This window comes from Misgurnus anguillicaudatus, chromosome 22 (assembly GCF_027580225.2).
Source record: "Misgurnus anguillicaudatus chromosome 22, ASM2758022v2, whole genome shotgun sequence".
Taxonomy (NCBI): Eukaryota; Metazoa; Chordata; class Actinopteri; order Cypriniformes; family Cobitidae; genus Misgurnus; species Misgurnus anguillicaudatus.
The window spans coordinates 40,376,264-40,389,931 of NC_073358.2; the positions used below are offsets into that span (position 1 = coordinate 40,376,264).

General features: G+C 37.0%; 1 protein-coding gene across 2 annotated transcripts in view; it reads left to right on the top strand.

The window, feature by feature from the left end:
• tenm1 (teneurin transmembrane protein 1) overlaps positions 1–13,668 on the top strand; it is a 392,082-nt gene that overhangs the window by 112,462 nt on the left and 265,952 nt on the right. Inside the window, exon 4 of one of the 2 annotated variants that reach the window (XM_055198820.2) lies at positions 3,887–4,060. The gene's annotated coding sequence lies outside the window, so the exon portion shown is untranslated. The remainder of the gene's footprint in view (positions 1–3,886; positions 4,061–13,668) is intronic. The other variant, XM_055198822.2, reaches the window with a different exon arrangement.

Below are 13,668 nucleotides of genomic sequence, written 5' to 3' on the forward strand. Positions count from 1 at the left end.
TAAGATTTTTCAGGTGTTTGATTAGGGTTGGAACAAATCTTTGCAGGACAGTGGCGCTCCATGACCAAGAATAGATTGACTTCAAGGGATAGTTCACCCAAAAATGAAAATGTTGTCATCATGTACTCACCCTCATGTTGTTCTAAACCTGTATGAGTTTCTATCCTCTGTTGAACACAAAAAAGGCATTTTAATAAATGATGGTTGATTGACACTAACCACTGACTTACATAGTAAGAAAAACTAATATTATGGAAGTCAGTGGGTATAGTAAACTTTGTGCTTACCATCATTTATCAAAATATTTTCCTTTGTATTCAACAAAACAGCATGAGGGTGAGTAAACAATGAAAATAATTTTCATTTTTGGGTGAACTAGGGGAGAGCAAGGGTGATTTTTCAGAAAAACGTAATTTAAGAAAAAATGTTTTAGACAGAGATTTATTTTTGCTGCGGTCAGTAACTGAAAAGTGTGCTCTATCAATATCAGGTGGAACTTTGAACAAATGTAAACCGACTTCACTTTAAATAAGTGCTGGGCAACGATTAATCGCGATTAATAGCATACAAAATAAAAGTCATTTTTTGCATAAGACATGAGTGTGTGCTGTGTGTAATTATTATGTATATATAAATACACACACATTCATGTGTGTATTTAATAAACATTTACATGTGTATATATATTTATTTATATTTTTATATAGTCTATATTATATATAAACAAAAAAATGGATATATAAATAAAAATGTTCTGAAATGTATATATGTACGTGTCTGTGTTTAACTGTACATAATTATTACAGTAGCGCATTGTTACTTTCAACCCTGTCAGCTGGGACGAAAGGTCAAAAGTAACACAACAGAACAAGATAGATTTTTACGTTACAATTGTTTTTAGTAAATATACATGACTAATACCGTGTTAATACGTAACTGCAAACATATTTTGTAATTTATCTTTACAAAAAATAATACAATTATATATTTCATTTTACATATTTCATTCAGTCTCATCAAATGTTTCAAAAGCAACCGGACAGTACAAACTTGAATTGTTGAGAATAAAAAAAAATTTCAACAGTTTAAACGCTATGAAAATTAAATTAAATTAGAATAATATAAATGTTATAAGAAAAAATTTACTCGCTTTAGGAATTTACTTATCCTGGTCGAAAACAGCTTTCTGGACCTACACACGCGAAATGATGACGAAATAACGTGATATTTGTCAGCTATGTCATGTAGTCATAAAATCGCTTTGTTAATTTTGGCCCACGTTACTTTTGCCCTGGTTCTCCCCTATCCTTTTAAGCCGGGGTCACACTAGACTTTCAGCATTCAAAATGTCTACGCAGACCTCCTATCCTATTTGGATATGCATCTTGGATTCTGACGTGGTTGCACCGTTATGGTTGATTTTATTATTATTATTATAATACAAATTAAAAGTGCAATACTGTTATTTTCACATGTTGACATACTGATCATCTATCGGTCACATGCCATCAGGTCAGAGTTCACCAAAGTTAAACTTTGGAACGCAGGGAAATGGAAAACTTTTTGCATGAGCTTGCGCTTCTGGTCTTGACTTATTTGCATGCGTATGAATGGAAGTCAGTGGAACGAAAAGTGTAATGTGAATGCACCTTTAATGTACATTTATTCCCCTGAGGTCCAAAAACTTAATTTTCATAACAATTTTCCACTATTTTTAATTTTTTTCTGCTGTGCCTTTAATGCCATCTTAAAAATGCTTCACTGGTAGATTGATTTTTGTTTTTGTGGAGGTCTCCTAAAGGTCCCAATGAAATGGCTTGATGATTTTCACTTCTCTTTCCTGCATTGATGTATTCTCTTTTAAAACAGAAACTTGGATTGGATCAGATAAAAAAGCCACTTTTTATAGCTAGTAGGCTGCTGTGGTTTACATCAGTGAACCACGATGTGAAAATGTATAGGTGGGTGGTATTTAGGGGAGGGACATTCTTAACATATGAAACATTTTGTTGGACAGATCCTTTACTGGGCACATTGCCCCATCATTCAGTAACAACCTGCACATTGTGACAGGGTCCCGAAGCAGTCGGTGTTGACATGTGCTGCGCAATTACTGTTAAAGGAATTGTTTTGTTTTAGCTCAAGTTCTGTCAACGAAAATATGTGGTATGCTGTCGATTGCCATTAAAAATCACATTAACTAGTCCCTACTAGTCCCTCAAAAAGACAGCTGCATACTGCTAAGTATTTGGCACTTTACAGTATAAACTGTCAGAAAAAATTGTCCCTAGCTTTCTCTGGGGCAGTACCCTTTAAAAAGAATAATATGTAACATTTAGGTACAGATATGTATATATGTGGTACCTTTGAGGTACTAATATGCACTCTTTAGGTGCAACTGTGTACTTTTTGAAAGGGTACTGCCCCAGAGACAGCTAGGGACCATTTTTTTGTAACAATTTTTTTCTGACAGTATCTGATCATTTTATTTGAAGTGTGCAAATGTTTATCATCTATGTATTTCCTGTTGAAACAACAAGCTTGAGCTAAACTTATCTAAGGGCTTTGCTGGATTTATTTTAAAGGGGCCATGGCAAAAGACTTTTTTAAGATGTCAAATAAATCTTTGGTGTCCCCAGAGCACATATGTGAAGTTTTAGCTCAAAATACCCCACAGATAATTTATTATAGCATGTTAAAATTGCCACTTTGTAGGTGTGTGCAAAAATGTGCCGTTTTGGGTGTGTCCTTTAACATGCATATGAGCGGTTTGTTGCAACTGAAACTCAATTGTGCTGTGAATTATTTTCTCTCTCTCCTTTTCTCTGCACTAAATAGCAGTGCTGTGATTGGATATTGCAGATTAAGGGGGGGTATTATTATAATAAGAACTCCTAATGACATCATAAGGAGAGCGACATTTCAACAACCTATTTTTTATGTGCTTGTAGAGAATGGTTTACCAAAACTAAGTTACTGAGTTGATCTTTCTCACATTTTCTAGGTTGATAGAAGCAATGGGGACCCAATCATAGCACTTAAACATGGAAATAGTCAGATTTTCATGCCATGGCCCCTTTAAACAGTCACCAGGCTTTAGTTCATAGCCATGATCCATGAGATGCTACTTAGTGGGTTGCAGGTGGTTTTGGGGCAGGTGGTATGTTTTATTTTAGACATTTGACAGGACAAACACCTCTTTAGTGCAGGATGAGGCACTGCTGACATTGTGACGCTGTCTGTGAAATACAGATTAAATTCTTATAATCTAATGATGAGATTAGGAGCATCAAAGTTTGATTTAATCATTGATTTCTCATTAATGAAATGAACTTACTTACACAGTTATATTTTCAAAAAATGTACTTTATATTATGTTGTTAGATTTTTTTGTAGAAACAGTCAATCACAAAAAAATTGCTTTTACAGACTGTGTAAAAATCAGTCATAAGCATGGGTATGTTTGTAGCAATAGCCAACAATACATTGTATGGGTCAAAAGTATCAATTTTTATGCTAAAATCATTAGGATATTAAGTAAAGATCATGTTTCATGAAGATGTTTTGTAGATTTTCTACTGTTAAAATATAAAAATGTATTTATCATTAGTAATATGTGTTGTAAGGACTTCATTTGGACAACTTTAAAGGCGATTTTCTCAATATTTTGATGTTTTGCTACCTCAGATTCCACATTTTCAATTAGTAGGCATATGTGTTCCATTCATCAATGGAAAGCTTATTTATTCAGCTTTCAGATGATGTATAAATCTCAATAAAAAAATCACCCTTATGAAAACCCTTATGGTTTTGTGGTCCAGGGTCACAAATGTGTGTCATTTAGAAGTTCAGAAGCAAAAATAAACCCAGTCTCTCTTTTTTGCAGGTGTTTATGTTGTTGGCCTCTGAAGACAGGAGGTATCATCTCAAGAACTATGAAGATGTCTAAGCCAGAAGCTAATGAGGGTTTAGAGGACTGTGGGGAACGGGAGTCTGTGGCTACATAGCGTGTGGCCCACATACCAATGCGTTGGAAGAAAAAACAGCAAGGTAGACGTGAGTAAGTCTGGATTTAATAGATGATCAGGAGACTGGTTATAGTGATGCAAAAGGTGTAATGCAGGGTGCAAATGTGTTAGGAGAAGCAGTTGTTGATGACATTCTGTCTGTGGCACAGGGGCTTGATGTGGGGATGATGAACGGTAGTATGTCACATTTTTTTAAAGCGGTGATACTGATGGGTTTTGTGTGAATGAGAGCAATGCTTTTCTTAGATATACCACCAGAAATATATAGATACCAGATGGTGATATAGAATATAATGATACAGTCTATAGATAGAGTTACATTTGAACAGAAGGTTAAAGCTGCTTTAAAACGCACTATACCTGTACAGTACGAATATGGTTTTTTTAAGTTAGCATTTAATATGCAAAAATGTGACAAGCCACGTGATGAGATAAAAAATATAAAGTAATATAAATGTATATATATAAATACAAACACATATATTTTCTTAAAATTATACATTTACACTCACCTAAAGGATTATTAGGAACACCATACTAATACTGTGTTTGACTCCTTTTCACCTTCAGAACTGCCTTAATTCTATGTGGCATTGATTCAACAAGGTGCTGAAAGCATTCTTTAGAAATGTTGGCCCATATTGATAGGATAGCATCTTGCTGTTGATGGAGATTTGAGGGATGCACATCCAGGGGACAAAGCTCCCGTTCCACCACATCAAAAAGATGCTCTATTGAGTTGAGATCTGGTGAGTGTGGGGGCCATTTTAGTACAGTGAACTCATTGTCATGTTCAAGAATTTGAAATGATTCAAGCTTTGTGACATGGTGCATTATCCTGCTGGAAGTAGCCATCAGAGGATGTGTACATGGTGGTCATAAGAGGATGAACATGATCAGAAACAATGCTCAGGTACGCCGTGGCATTTAAACGATGCCTAATTGGCACTAAGGGGCCTAAAGTGTGCCAAGAAAACATCCCCCACACCATTTCACCATCACCACCAGCCTGCACAGTGGTAACAAGGCATGATGGATCCATGTTCTCATTCTGTTTACGCCAAATTCTGACTCATCAGACCAGGCAACATTTTTCCAGTCCTTAACCGTCCAATTTTGGTGAGCTTGTGCAAATTGTAGCCTCTTTTTCCTACTTGTAGTGGAGATGAGTGGTACCCGGTGGGGTCTTTTGCGGTTGTAGCCCATACGTCTCAAGGTTGTGCGTGTTGTGGCTTCACAAATGCTTTGCTGCATACCTCGGTTTTAACGAGTGGTCATTTCAGTCAAAGTTGCTCTTCTATCAGTTTGAATCAGTCGGCCCATTCTCCTCTGACCTCTAGCATCAACAAGGCATTTTCGCCCACAGGACTGCCGCATACTGGATGTTTTTCCCTTTTCACATCATTATTTGTAAACCCTAGAAATGGTTGTGCGTGAAAATCCTAGTAACTGAGCAGATTGTGAAATACTCAGATCGGCCCGTCTGGCACCAACAACCATGCAACGCTCAAAATTGCTTAAATCACCTTTCTTTCCCATTCTGACATTCAGTTTGAAGTTCAGCCGTCATTTTTCCTTCGCCCGAGTAAATTATTAGATGTTGATGGCTTACATTTCTTCTCCGCCACAGAAAACCACCACAGGTTTATCAATGCTATCAAAAGTATTATTTTGTTTTTGTTTGTTCGTTGATCACAAAGTACAAAGTAGATGAGGAAAACTAGGATTGCGTGTGTATTCAACACGCCGCCATTAATGTTTACAATGAGTGGAATGGTGCGCTGTGATTGCTTGAGCGGATTTATTGCATTCTGCAAAGAAGGAGAACTGGCATTTATCGCATTTTGGAAAAAAGGGAGAAAAGATGATAAAATAACACGGCGTATATCGGATTTTGCATAAAATTAAGAATTGACTTTTTTATGCTGACCTGATACAATACTGATTTTGGCTGTAACTATTTTTTTAAATGGTGTTTATCGCGTTTTGGAACTAAAAGCTTTATATACATAATTATTATACACAGTACACACACATATATGACATATGATGTAAACAAAAACTTTTTGTTTTGCAAACGATTGGTCGCAACCAGCCCTAGTTTAGATTACACTCCTAAAGGAGGGTGTCTACCATACACTCAAAATAAGATTTATTCAATTTACTTAATTTTTTAAGGTAAGTGGTTGCAATCAGTTTATTTAAGCTACATTTAAACAAAATTTTTTTGTTTTGTATTTCTTTTTTTTAATGTAGCTTAAATAAATTGATTGGGACCACTTACCTTAAAAAATTGAGTAAACTGAATGAATCATTTTTTTCGGTGTAGTTTTTTATGTGAAAATATTTTACTTCTTACCTGTCAGACCATCTTTTGTATGTTTTCTGTATTGTTCATTATTTATGTTACTCTCCATTTCATACTGAAAGGACTGAACAGAAGACATTGATGTTTTTTAAAGGCATGAAGGTGTCAAGACACATATTGTCTGTGCGAATTTATAACTCTCATCTTCTGTTTTACAATCTATTGATTGAAGAGTTGTTTACCATGTTTACCTCGCTGTAAAAAAGGGTAAAAAAGTTACAAGCCCAGCCCCTTGGGTTATTATTTAACCTATGCTGGGTTGTTTCAACCCAAAATTCTGGATTGTTTTAACACATTGTTGGGTCAAATATAAACATTTTCTGGGTTAATGTATGGGGTCTCCCCTTTTTGGCCCAATGCTGGGTTGAAAATGAGTGTAAGCTGTCATACACTGATACACAGTGATAATTTTCTTTCAAGCACTACACCGCTTTCTTGTATTAGGCTGTGTTTTGGTCATGTAAATGCACTGAGTGATAAGACAAGCATGATGAGTCATAAAGGAAAAGCGAGTTAGAGGAAAGATCAAATACATGGCTTTAAATCATAGCTTTCGCTTTCCGGTTTCTCTGTTTCTTTCCTTTTGTTCTTATGCTATCAATTCCCTTTCTCGTGGAGATTTTACTTAGCGGATCTCCATTCGTAAATGGGCTCAGAGACAGAAGCAAATGAGCTCTGGTTTCAGAGCTCATTAATTTAAAATGGAATACTTTTCTTGCAAGTTGGAGTAGTTTTTCTGCAAGAAACCCACAGTGATCAGAGTAATGAGGTTTACTGGGGATTGTGGTGGGAAGGGGGGCTTTTTCAGTCAATGCAGGTGTAGCATTGTTTTTTCTGTACCGCTTTGAGGGGGAAATCTTGTTCGACAATAATGTACAAGCAAGACGTTTAATAGTATTGTGGGATGAAATTGCCATGTTTATTTTAGAGTCCGGATATTTACTAAGCTGGGGCGCGCTTAAAAAAAACCCTTTCAATCAGAAAAATTACTGTAATGAGAGTGGACTTGAATTGTGCTGTGGACTTCAACCGCTAATAGAAAAACAGAGGACATCTGTTTTGTCCAACGTTATTGCAAATCTAGACTTTTGAAGGGATAAAACCAATCAGTTAAGCAGTCCACCTGGGTGAAATTCTCCGAGGGCAGAGCTGCAAGGTTGGACAGATTTTATACCTCATATAGCACAAGAAATAAAGCGAGTAGCTCCGCTATAACTCCTGATTCTTTCGTGGATCATAAGAAGATCACCGCTGATTATGCATTATCTATGCAGTGTAATAAAACCTCCTTTTGGCATTTTAATGCAACATTCTACCCGGGAAAATGATATGACAGCGAGAATGCCCAGATGTAGGTGTTTCGTCTGCAGTATCTCATTAAACAAAAAGTATCATAATGAATATAAAGATTTAAGAAAGTGACATTTCTATACAGTAGTTAAGGGCAAAAAGCTGTCGGAAAATGTGTGTTTTTCCAACTGTTCTGAAACAGCATCAGCTAAGTTGCGCAGTGGAACGTATATATTGAAATGGGTCGCAGTTGGGGCATGTTTCACCCACGTTCAAGACACTGATAGGACAAAAACATTTTTCTTTAATTTGGAATGCGGCACTAGTCGGGCGAAGCAGATGCTGTGCCTGAAGAATAATGAAGGTGTTGTCATCTCCATCTGCTATGCACAAGCTTACTGTTGAATATTATTCTGACCTGTATACTGTTGATGAATCAGACTTACAATAAAGAGTTGAGATGTTTCAGCATATCTCCATGCTCAACATAAATATTTAGGCTGTTTGAACATTTCCTAACCCGTCAGAAATGACCGCATTGACATTTGTTTTGTGCAGATCTGATCTAGACATTAAAGGTCACCCCATATGAGAAATTCACTTTTATATGTTGTTTTAACATAATTGTGTGTCGCCTGTGTGTGTGTACACAGCCACCCTGTAATGATAAAAATCTGCCCACTCCCTTTTTTTAATCCATGTAAAACCTCAACAGTCTCATGGGACATGCTGTTGCTGCTTTCTGAGGCAAACTAATGTCACTTTGTGCAAGCACTGCCCACAGCCGTCTAGAACATCATTTCTATTTTTAATTTTCTTTACATAATTCATTACCGCACGATCAGTATGAACACTGAAGTAAGGTGATTGTCTTATTAAAATCGGTGTATTTTTTAGGGTAACACTTTACAATAAGGTTGTAAAAAATAAAAGGTTATATTTGTTTACAATTAGTTAATGCATGACATAACATGAACTAATAATAAATTATTTATTAATCTTCATGTTAATATTAGCATTTACTAATACATTATTCAAATCAAACGTTTAAACTTTTAACATTAGTTTATGCACCATGAACTAACATGAATAAATGTATTGACATTAATAACATTAAAGGGACACTCCAATTTTTTTTGAAAAATGCTCATTTTCCAGCTCCCCTAGAGTTAAACATGATTTGTACTGTTTTGGAATCCATTCAGCTGATCTCCGGGTCTGGCGGTATGACTTTTAGCATAGCTTAGCATAATTCAATGAATCTGATTAGACCATTAGCATTGCACTTAAAATGACCAAGAGTTTTTTATATTTTTCCTATTTAAAACTTGTCTCTTTTATAGTTACATCATGTACTAAGACTGATGGAAAATGAAAAGTTGCGATTTTCTAGGCAGGAACTATACTCTCATTCTAGCGTAATAATCAAGGACTTTGCTGATGTAACATGGCTGCTGGAGGCGCAATGATATTACCCACTGCCCGAAAATAGTACCCTGCTATTGAAAGTAAGCAAGGGGACTATTTTCAGGCGCTACGTAATGTCATTGCGCCTCCTGCAGCCATGTTACAGCAGCAAAGTCCTTAATTACGCCAGAATGAGAGTATAGTCCTAGACATATCAGCCTAGAAAATCTCAACTTTTAATTTTCCGTCAGTCTTAGTACACAATGTAACTAGAGAAGAGTCAAGTTTTAAATAGGAAAAATATCAAAACTCAAAACTCATTTTTAGCGCAATGCTAATGGTCTATTCAGATTCAATGGATTATGCTAAGCTATGCTAAAAGTGGTACCGCCAGACCCAGAGATCAGCTGAATGGATTCCAAAACGGTAAACATCAAATATTTAACTCTAGGGGATATTTTCAAAAAAAGTGGAGTGTCCCTTTAAGACGAATTAATAAATACTTAAAAACTATATTGATCATTGTTTGTTTAAAAAATATTGATTCATCAATGCATTGCAATTATGTGTTTCTTAATTCAATATCGATTCATCAAATCATATGAATCGATTCAGCCCCCCCCTGTGGGCAACACTCTAGTTAGAGCGTTCAGCGTTGTACAAGATTGATTCCCATTTACATTTTTATTTTACTATTTAAAACCGCTTAATTCATTGGAGTGAGTGCGCAGCGCACCTCCCTACCCCTCTCTCTCTCTCTCATGTTACGTGCAGAGTGCTCCTCCCCTCTCTCATGTTGCGTGCAGCGCCTCTCTCGCATTAAATACAATGAAAAGTATATAAAACTCTGCGTCCCTCCGTGTACTTTCTTTTTCGCATAAACGTCACGGATGTTGCTGACAGAGAAGTCGGATGATCGAGTTCATCATGACTTAACGAAAGGTTAACAGTAGTGTTTCCCACACATACCCGTTCTCTTGTTGTTAGTCTTTGTGCAAGCAACAACACTGATGAGAAGAGCAACATCAGTACACCTCATTGTAAAGGTATGGTGATTTTGTCAGACAATGTCCGGTTTTTAGCAGCAGTTAAAAAAAGAGCTAATTGGATTAAACAAGGAGTTACTGGGTCGTGGGTCGTTACTGGGTTGTGTTTAGTCACTATTTTATAGACAACAGACCAAAGACTGTAAAAAAGATGGAGGACGCGACGTCGCCTCCCACAATTGTAATGACTTACAGCCAAAAATGTCCGACCACTGTCGCCGCCATGTTACGTAAAAACGTCAGTTTGTAGCCAAGGTATGCGCAGAAGGAAGAAACTTCCGCCCAAACACTCGCGTGCCCGATTCAACCACGCCAATCATAACGACACGCCCCGTTTCTATAGCATCATACTACAAGCTAAAATGAAACTTACCACAATAATGAACACTTGAACATATATCAGCGTGATAACAACTACTTGAAAGGACCAAAACCATCTTTCAGAAACTTTTATTGGAAGTGTAAATATTTTTTTATTTAGAGCAGAGTCCCATTTGTTTGAATGGAGAGGGTGGGGTTTATGACTTGTACTGCAGCCAGCCACCAGGGGGCGATCAAAGAGCCAGAGGCTTCACTTTTCAAGGCTTATGAGGCACACCCGCAACAGACCAGATAATATGTAAAAATACCATTCAGTTGGGTTAAAGTGCAATATAATGTGACAGATCAAAGAGTAAAACATGACGCAATTCCTAACAATACCCAGCCCTAGTATTAACCTTATTGTAACATGTTACTATTTTCAATAAAGATAACAGTAAACATAAAGGGGAGCGGCTGCTCATTTGCATTTAAAGAGACACAGCACTTTTTCCTTCACACCCAGACATGGGCCTTTTCAACATGGTATAATAAATGATCTATATGGACATTAAACTTCACAGGCACATTCTGGGCACACCGGAGACTAATATAACATCATGAAAAATTGCCATATTAGGTGACCTTTAAGATAAAGACTACTAATAATCATACTTTTGTCTAACAAGATCTCGCTCAGGTTACATGTGGTTTTGAAGACCTTGCATCTATTCTTCATGCTTTTTCCAATTGTGGATGACATCATATTGCATAAGACTGACATCAAGTAAACAGAACCCCTTATAAAACCATGCAAAGGTGTTTGCCACCTTGGGCCACACAAACCGTTTTGATGCACTTACGGGATTAGGAAGGGTGTCAACTCATGGGACTGGGTTTGCTGAAGTGCCTTTTTTTATGAATATGAAGGGCTGGCTGTCTTTAAGATTATTACACCGATATACCAATTTTATGGACAGCATTTAGACAGATGAATGAGACCTTGCCTGCTTTAGCGAGACTGCGGTATCATGGGAAGGTTGCAGCTTGTAGATATTTTTTCAGAGCCGCCTAAGCCAAGAGGGCAGGCGGCTAAGTATCAAGAAACCTGAAGGCATTTACCAATTTAGTAAAATGGCACTTTTTATATCATTGTGGAAATAGTGCACCTTCTGTCAGGAATTGAGTAGATTGAACCCATTCAGAAAAGGTCCCCGCTATAAAAAGAGCAGACGATCTTCAGGGTTGGATTATCCAGGTGAAAAAAGCTAAGTTGGTTTCTGAGCCTGGTAAGGACTTAAACCTTAAAGCTTTAGGCTAGTTTCGTCTGTTTGTTTCAACAGGACAAAGAGGGTAAAAAGATATAAGCAGACACAGGGGCGCGCAAAGCCGAAGAGTGTCCAAGCAGCAGTTTTTTGATCTATTTTAGAATATGGCAGACCGAAACACACGCTTCAGTTGGTAAATGGGAGGTGTGAATTGGGACTAGGTGATGTTTTCACATTAGTGTGATTTATTTATAAGCCCGAACACAAGTTCATTAGAAATAAAATAAATGTACTTCTTGAAACTTTTTGTATGGGCAAGCAAAGTTGGCTGCGAGTCTGTCGAGAAAAGCAAAGATCAATGTAAGCCGGTCTGCCGAGACCACGGTGACTCCGAGGGAACTGATATCCTTTCCTTTAAACTAATGACTCTGAATATTGTTTGAATATGTGAGCAGTGCGTGTCTCTGTATTTCACTCCTGCGCATATATTGGAATTCAATCCAGCGGTACAGTAGGCAGATGAGGCATCTACTGCAAAATTATGTATCTTGATGTACTTAAGATAAATATGACATTTTCATATCATTGCCCTTTAGAATGAATAAAACAGAAACCAAGATATATTATTAAGGATGGGAACATACTCATGCTCTATATACTGTAGCAACAATGAACTTTCATATTTTGAGGTCTCGGGGTTAAGTGCAGATTTACTTAAAGGGTGAAAGCATCCCCCCATAGCATTTTTTGTGGTTCCCAAAAAATAAGTGGTATGGAAGTGAACATCACAGGCACGTTAAACAAAGGAAGCTTGTTTTTCTTTTCTTTTGTTTTTGGTTTAAAACAGCTTTTAGAAAGAGCCAGTTTTGATTATGCAAAAAATAAAATGCTAATTTAGTTAGCCATAGCAACGGCGAAATCTCCAATCATTTAATTAGCATACAAAAAAGACGAGCTCAGAGAGAAACAGTCTGTTCCTGTGATTTAAAAACCCGTAACGTTTCTGTTTTTACACCGAAGAAATGAATTGCGATGTTGTTTGACTTATAAAAAATAAAAACGGCACACCGTGCGGGAAGATGGCTCGTAATGGGATGGCAAACAACGGGAATACCGGGCTTCACAATTTGTTAATGAGATCCTACATGACAGAACCATCATTATAATCAAGATGAAGGCCATGGCAGGGCTGAAGGGACAGCAGATTTTCAGAAAAGACATCGTCCAGACACAGACGCACACACTCAGTCAGAACCGGGCCAACTGGTTGTGATAAGAGAGCTAATTATGTGTCAGGAACCTTAATGGCCACTTGGCCCATTCATCTCTGTCTGTCAGTCTCCTACTTCTTCTGCATTTTCTTTATACCACCTTTGCTCATATACCGAATATTTTTAGATCATGCCACTTTCGTAGATATTATTAACATATCGTTTTTACTCAGTGCAGAGCATAAGAGATGTGTGCGCTGCCTAAACACTTCTCCCAGAATGCCGTATGAGTCATTTTTATCAACAATTGGTGATCATTGGAGAGCACTGTGTGTATGGATTGCGTCGTGGTTTCTCTTTGTGGATTCCAAAATGAGTTTTTTATTTAAACATACGTACGCATTAGAGACAATCAAACATCTGCTTCAGATAAATGGTTTTTAAATTAAGAATATAATACATGCTTTGGAGCTATATTGAATAATATACTAGCTCTTTTGAGCTTCAATGGCATTTAATAGTGCTCCATTTTTAAAGCTACAAAAAGTGCATTCATCTATGCCTTCATCCATCAAAAACGAATCCATACGGTTATTAAAGGTGAAGGTGAAGCGATAGGTTTTTCTAACTTTATAAACTACGTCCGTACGTGTGTTCTCGAAAGAGTTGATGTCAGGCAAAGGCTGACCTCTGACCCAACATTACAAAAAAACCATCACTTCACATCAGAAGACATTTAATAACTGTATG